General features: G+C 47.7%; 1 long non-coding RNA gene across 1 annotated transcript; it reads right to left on the minus strand.

Moving 5' to 3' along the window:
• Window positions 1-235: 235 nt before the first annotated feature.
• Window positions 236-1,914, minus strand: LOC149326739 (uncharacterized). The gene is made up of 2 exons (XR_016286024.1): window positions 1,594-1,914; window positions 236-376 (listed from the first exon to the last, which is right to left on the minus strand). It is a non-coding gene; the product is annotated as an uncharacterized LOC149326739 (long non-coding RNA).
• Between the last annotated feature and the right edge of the window lie 4,918 nt (window positions 1,915-6,832).

Genomic DNA, 6,832 nt, shown 5'->3' on the forward strand with positions numbered 1-6,832 from the left:
CCGGTTTCGGTTTCAACGCGCGCAGTTTGAATGGCTGCATGCGCTGCGCCTCGCTGCCAGGGACGACTTCCGGTTCCGGTTTCAGGGGCGCGCGGTTTGAATATTAGCATACGCCGCGCCCCGCTGCGCCGTTGGCAGCGTATAATTAAATTGATTTCGAATGCTTTTGACCAGCCATGAACGCAGCTGCATCACAGCCTTTGCCAAATATTAGCACTCCACAAAAGACACCAGGTTTTGAGTGAAATGAGAACATTTATTTTGTGCAACATAAACAAAGCCGTGGGATGCGGAAGATGGTTCCTGGCCTCCTGCTCAAGGTGATCCTGTTGCGGCACCACGGCACACAGCAGGTGTTGCCGACGGGTGGCATCACCTGAAAAAATCGCAAGTATGGTCATTCTCAGTCACCTTATATTGTAACTCTGTAAACAGTGAAAAGGTGCGAAAGCGGCGAGGGAACGAAATTACGAGCGGAGTAAACATGTTTTTGTGAAACTCTCGTGCTGAACGTCGTTGCGCAAAGTACAATACACATACCCTACTACACGGCAGATACCAATCAGCTTTTTGCAAGCATTTCTACATTCCCCGACGTTATTGTCTACCTTCTAAAACCTAGGTGGACAGCAGAGTACGCGGTTTGTTCGAGAATATTTCGTACAAAGACGGCCACAACACGGACTACGAACCAGAAGTACACAATGCGTTAGGAGCACTGAGAAATACACGGGTGCAACGTATGTTTTAAGAAGCATAGAAAATTAAACTATCGGCGCAACAGTTCTTGGTTTTCAAGCTCTTTAGAGTTTAGAAAGCCCGACGCGTTGCCTTTTTTTGCCGGTTTTCAAAAGCGCATCCCTGTGTTGTCAATGCACGGGCGAAATGTGCGTTTCCACGAGCGCAGATAACGGACTCTTTCACACGTACTACATACATACATACGTACTACAAGAGTAAGGTTTGAGCTTTTGGTGCGTCATCTTTTTTTTCCACCAGTCTTGAAAACTACGGTCCCGTACTTGCTGCGCGGGAACGGTCGTCTTCGCCGTTCGCCCACTTTCAAAAAAGTACATTTTAACCTTACACTGACAAATGTCACCCATAAGAAGTTACATATTGTCGGGGGCCATACAAAAACGTGACGTCCCGAGAAAGCGCGAAACCAAGCAAAACTAACCGCTAGGCACAGCGCGTCGGGCCACAGGCCGTGGGCAGGTTTTTTTTTTTTTGTTGTTTCTACGCACCGACCGGCGAGGCTGCATCATGCAGCATCATTCCTCCCGCCGCTCCCGCCACGGCGTAGCATGACACAGCGTGCGCGCGCCCTTCACAACTGCGCCGGCGTACTAAGCTAGAGTGCTCGAAATGCAGCGTAATTTTGCATAAAGTGCTTGAAATGTAGCGTACTTTTGCAAAAACAAAACATTCCTTCCTTGACGTTGTCACAAACTGCAAGAATGCCGTGAACAACCGCCGGCTGGCCACAGAGCGAGCGCGCCGCTTCACGAACTGCAGACAGGCAACGGCGGCCGGCGCGGCCGCCTAAATTGCATGCAATACAGCGTACTTCCACAAATAAACATTTCTCACCTTGCCGCCGTCATAAACAGGAGGAGTTCTGCGTCGAAGGGCAAGAGAGACGAAAAAAATTGCGGTCTGCCCGCACGAACAAATACGCCGCACGCTTTCACGCGCACAAAACAGCCCCCACGACGCTCCGTTGTCTGCCACTCGGATGGGTCTGAGCCGCCGCGCCGGCTACCCGCCCGCGCGCGCGCGCGCGTTTAGAGACTGGTGGCGCCATCCTGGAGTTGGAAGATTATCTAGTGGAGGAGGAGGATTGCGCGTCATTTCCTGGGGCCAGATTTCGCCGAGTGTCCGCTCTTTACCAATATCTTTCTCTATGGTCGGAGAACGAAATGCCCGCCACTCTCGGCTGTGCTCAATGTTTAGCTGATAGCGAACTTTCGAGACAAAGCGTGCAAAGTTGCGTGAACATTCTGGAACAGGTTGGATGCGATCAACCGAGATAAACCCAGTCGCGTCATGCATCACAAACAAACCGTTATAGCGGCTTGTCGACAGCTTTGAATAATAAACAAACACTACAAAGATTCGTGGCTATACTCCCCTTTCAAAGAATCATCGCCTCGATGCTTGAAAACATAGCGATGCGATGCTTTAAAACATGCTTAAAACTACAAAATAAAACGAATTGTGCAAAAACAAACACCGAGTGCGGAAACACAGCGTCCTTTAGCGCGCGTAACACAGTTTTAGAAGGGCGACATGGACAACTTCTGATAGCACGCGGCGTCGCTGGGATGCAGTCATTTCGTAAGGGAAGACATCATAGTACGGGTCACGCAGCCAACGAAGAAACTTGTACGGGCCGAAATACCGGTGCGAAAGCTTTTCACTCAATGCGCGGCGGCGAATGGGGTCCAAACCCAATCTCTGTCTCTTGGATTGTATTCCGCATTGCGTCTTCGTAGATTGTAGCGTCTTGCGTCGGTCCGCTGCTGGTCTTTGATCCGTAATCGGGCAAGTCTTCGATCTTCTGCGCGTTGAAGGTAGGCGGTCACGTCGACGTTATCTTCTTCGGTAACGTTGGGCAGCATGGCATCTATTGTGGTCGTGGCCTTCCTGCCATGGACGAGTCTCCTGAGTGGTCTCCTGCACTGCGGCGTTGTAGGCGAAGACGATGGAAGGCAGGATGACGTCCCAGGTCTTGTGTTTGGCATCGACATACAGGGCGAGCCTATCGGCAATGTGTTTGTTGAGGCCCTCGGTCAGTCCGTTGTTCTGCGGATGGTAAGCAGCTGTCCTCCGGTGGCTGGTATGGCTGTAACGCAGGATGGCTTGCGTCAGTACCGCCGTGAATGCTGTTCCTCTGTCCGTGATGAGCTCATCGGGGGCGCCGTGTCGCAGAAGACTGCACTCCACGAAAAATTTGGCGGTTTCGCTTCGCCGGTTCGGTAGGGCTTTTGCCTCGTCATAGCGGGTCGGGTAGTCGGTCGCTATGCGGCTTCTGCGGATTTCTCGTGATCTTCGAAACGGCTCCGGCTGCTTTGGCGGTTCCCAGGGGGGTGAGGGCGACAGGGACATCTGTTAGCACCTCCACCAGATGGTACGTAGTGGTGACTGCAGTCCGGCAAGCAGATAAGCAGTGAGAATGGCTTCCAAAGGAATCTTTTTAGTTGGGAAGACTTCCGCCGACAAGTAACTGAATGGCTAGGCAGCGGCGCAGCAACAGGCGTGCTCGGCGGTCAGAGAACAAAACGCCTGCCGCTCTCAGCTGCGCTCAATTTATAACTGACAGCGAACTTTCGAGACAAAGCATGCAAAGTTACTAGAACATTCTGGAACAGCGTAGAACCAGCTCCACCTGGATGCGATCAATCAAGGCAAATCTGGTCACGTCTCGCATCACAAACAAAGCGATATAGCGTCTTGCCGGCACCTTTGAAGAATGAGCAAACAAACCCTACAAAGATTCGCGGCACTATAATAGTCCCAACTGACATGTCAGTTGATTAGGCTATAGTTTCGAAATTAAACAAGGGATGAATCTTGTCATGGCCACGTAAGCATACTAAACTAATCAGAGTGTCGCTCTTGTAAATATTTAATTTCAGAGCACGAAATCTATGTCTGAACCCGCATAATTAGACATGGCTTCTAAACTTATGCAAACAGAAAACATGTTCTGAAAATTCGTGACCGTTTACATATTATTCAGGTGGTTTAAGAGAAATATTTGCGACCTCCATGGAATTGCCGCTCTTATGATCCGACCAACGGTCAGGCAGCAATTAACGGGAATATGCATGTGCTGCAGTGTTATATTTTCCGGCGAAATATTCCCCTACAACTGGCATATGGGCATTTACCCCGGTATAGCCTTTACCTAGGAAGATCAATCGCGCTACCTATCTACACTGCGGTTCAAAGCACACATGTGAGATGATTTGTTTTGTTCGTGTGCGCTCTTCTCGTTTCATTCCAGTCTGACTGTGCAGTCTTCGAGGTATGAGAGAGATCCTGCCTGATCTTTACATAAGCGCCCGCCGGACGTTCAGGGCACCGTTGACCACTAACACTGCCTTAAGCACCGCCGTCAAGGCCCCTCAAGGAATCTGGATATCAATGGATCATGCTAGGCCCCATAATGGCGCTATTTCTAAGGAGTTTAAACTGCTGCCGCACTACTACCGCAGGCCGCGCTGGCATGATCATGTAAACACTTATGCTAAACATACCGTCCGTGGTGTTCTGGATATAGAGTTGCTTGATGCGTTGGAAACAAAGTTTCTAGCTCCCTGACGACGTGGGTTCCCAACCTCTATCGTAACGCAGCGTTTTGTTTATTCAAATGCATGATAGCGCTTTGTCTCCTTTCATGACCCCCAAAATGAGATGGCTAAACCACACCACTGTTTTCAGTTGGTGAGTATTTTCAGTGCCACAAATGCAGATATGCACAAAACAAATTCATCCTATTTCTCAACAGTTTGTTCGATGCAAGGTGGACGCCTCGTGGTTGCGCAAGAACACAGGCCAATTTTGTTCCTCTCTCCTCATTCCCGCCTTGACCGCTGTGAGGCGCAGAGACGGTGGTTTCAAGGGAACACAGAGAAGCAAAGAAGGCGCAGTTATCTGAAGAGGAAATAGGCGAAAATTGGGAATCTTATAGACACAAGAAACAGCAAGTTCAGGCCCTAGTCCAGGCTAAAATGAAGCAGTCCTCTGATAAATGGCTGGCTGAAGTTCGCGAGGCAAATAAAGGGGAGCCAAGAAAATTCTGGAACCATATAAGCTGGTTGGGAAAAACAAATAAAAGAACGCACGAACAGATTATAGATGCTGAGGGAAAATGTTTAGAGGGAGACGATGCTGTGAACTACATTACATCATTTATAGCTGCGTCTTTTAGCAACGACAATGGGGTAATCTTCCCAAGTGAGGCGGCAACACAGGACAACACAATAGAGAACAGCTTAGAACTGACTAGTCTTAACTGAGAAAAGAAGGAAGCGAATATTCCTAAAACCACATCCGCAGGGATAGACGAAATTCCAATGAAGCTGATTAATAAACTTGGCCCAAGAAGCAAGGAAGCGCTGATAAAAGCATTGGAGACAGTCATAACAAATCAGCAAATTCCGCACAGCTGGAGACAGAGTAAAATGAATTTGATTTATAAAGGGAAAGGAGATAAGATGAACATCAAATCCTACCGTCCGATTACGATAACGTCTGTTATGTACAGGCTGGCCATGCAGGCGGTGAAATTAAAAATGCAGGCATGGGTAGAAGGTAATCGGATACTCGGAGAACTTCAGAATGGGTTCAGAAGGGGTAGGTGTTTAGATGATAGCCTGTTCGTGCTTACCCAATGCATAGAAATAGCTAAGCCGGAAAACAGACCTCTGTTTTTAGCCTTTCTGGACATAAGCGGTGCATACGATAACGTGAACAGGGAACTCCTGTGGAGCATATTTAAAGATTTAGGTATCGGTCATGACGTAATTGATTTTCTACAGGAAATCTACCGAGATAATGAAGTTGAAATTACATGGGAAGGGAAAAAAAGTACCACAACTGTGGGGGTGCACAAAGGATAAAGGCAAGGTTGTCATCTATCACCGCTGCTGTTCATGCTTCACGTGATAAATATGGAAAGAAGGCTAGAAGAAAGTAATCTAGGTTATAATCTGTCGTACAGATTAGGCGAAAATGTAGTTGAGCAGCGACTCCCGGGTTTAATGTATGCGGACGATATTGTACTGTTAGCAGATAGCCAGGAAGATTTACAAACTTTGGTTAATTGCTGTGGAGACGAAGGAGACGCTCTAGGATTCAGTTTTAGCGCAACTAAATCAGGTGTGATGGTTTGTAACGATACAACTGACCAGGTGCTTACAATACAAGGCCACGAAATACCCAAAGTGGCCGCATACATATACCTCGGGATATGGCTAAACGAAGGGCAGATATGCACGGAAAAGCACGAACAGGCTCTTAAGGCAAAAGGACGAAGAGACGCCGGGATAATGAAACATAGGGCATTATGGGGGTACAACAAATATGAAGTACTAAGAGGTATTTGGAAAGGAATAATGGTGCCGGGACTTACTTTCGGCAATGCAGTTCTGTGCTTAAGGGCAGAAGTTCAGTCGAGATTAGACGTAAATCAGAGAGCTGTTGGAAGATTAGCACTAGGTGCCCACGGCAAAACCACAAACGAGGCAGTACAAGGGGATATGGGCTGGGCATCGTTCGAAGCACGGGAAGCTAAGAGTAAAATACTATATGAAGAACGCCTGAGGAAATTGGACGATAACAGGTGGGCAGCTAAGGTATTTAAATATTTATACAGAAAGAGCGTTGACTCACAGTGGCGGAAAAGAACTAGAAAACTAACCAGTAAGTATGCAGGTCATGAGGACGGAGAAAGAAAGAGCATTAAACGACAGGTTAAAAACGCGGAAGTTAAAAATTGGATGCATTCAATGGAAAAGAAACATAGTGTAGAACTATATCGATGCTGGAAAAGGCAGATCAGGAAAGAATTTTTCTATGATAACTCAAGAGGCAGTGCCCTACTTTTTGAAGCTAGGTCAGGGTGTCTTAGAACGCGCAGCTACAAAAATAAATTTAACGAAGAAGATGACACATGGGCAGTGTGTGGTAGATCTGTGGAAACAATTGAACACCTCATAATCAAATGTGACGGTATCCATCCGGATGTCGATGCTGGCGCAATCACTCTTCCTGAGGCCCTAGGGTTTAAGGATAACAATGGTCATGTAAATAAATCTGCAGT

This window comes from Amblyomma mixtum, chromosome 10 (assembly GCF_055824585.1).
Source record: "Amblyomma mixtum isolate Tamu chromosome 10, ASM5582458v1, whole genome shotgun sequence".
NCBI lineage: Eukaryota > Metazoa > Arthropoda > Arachnida > Ixodida > Ixodidae > Amblyomma > Amblyomma mixtum.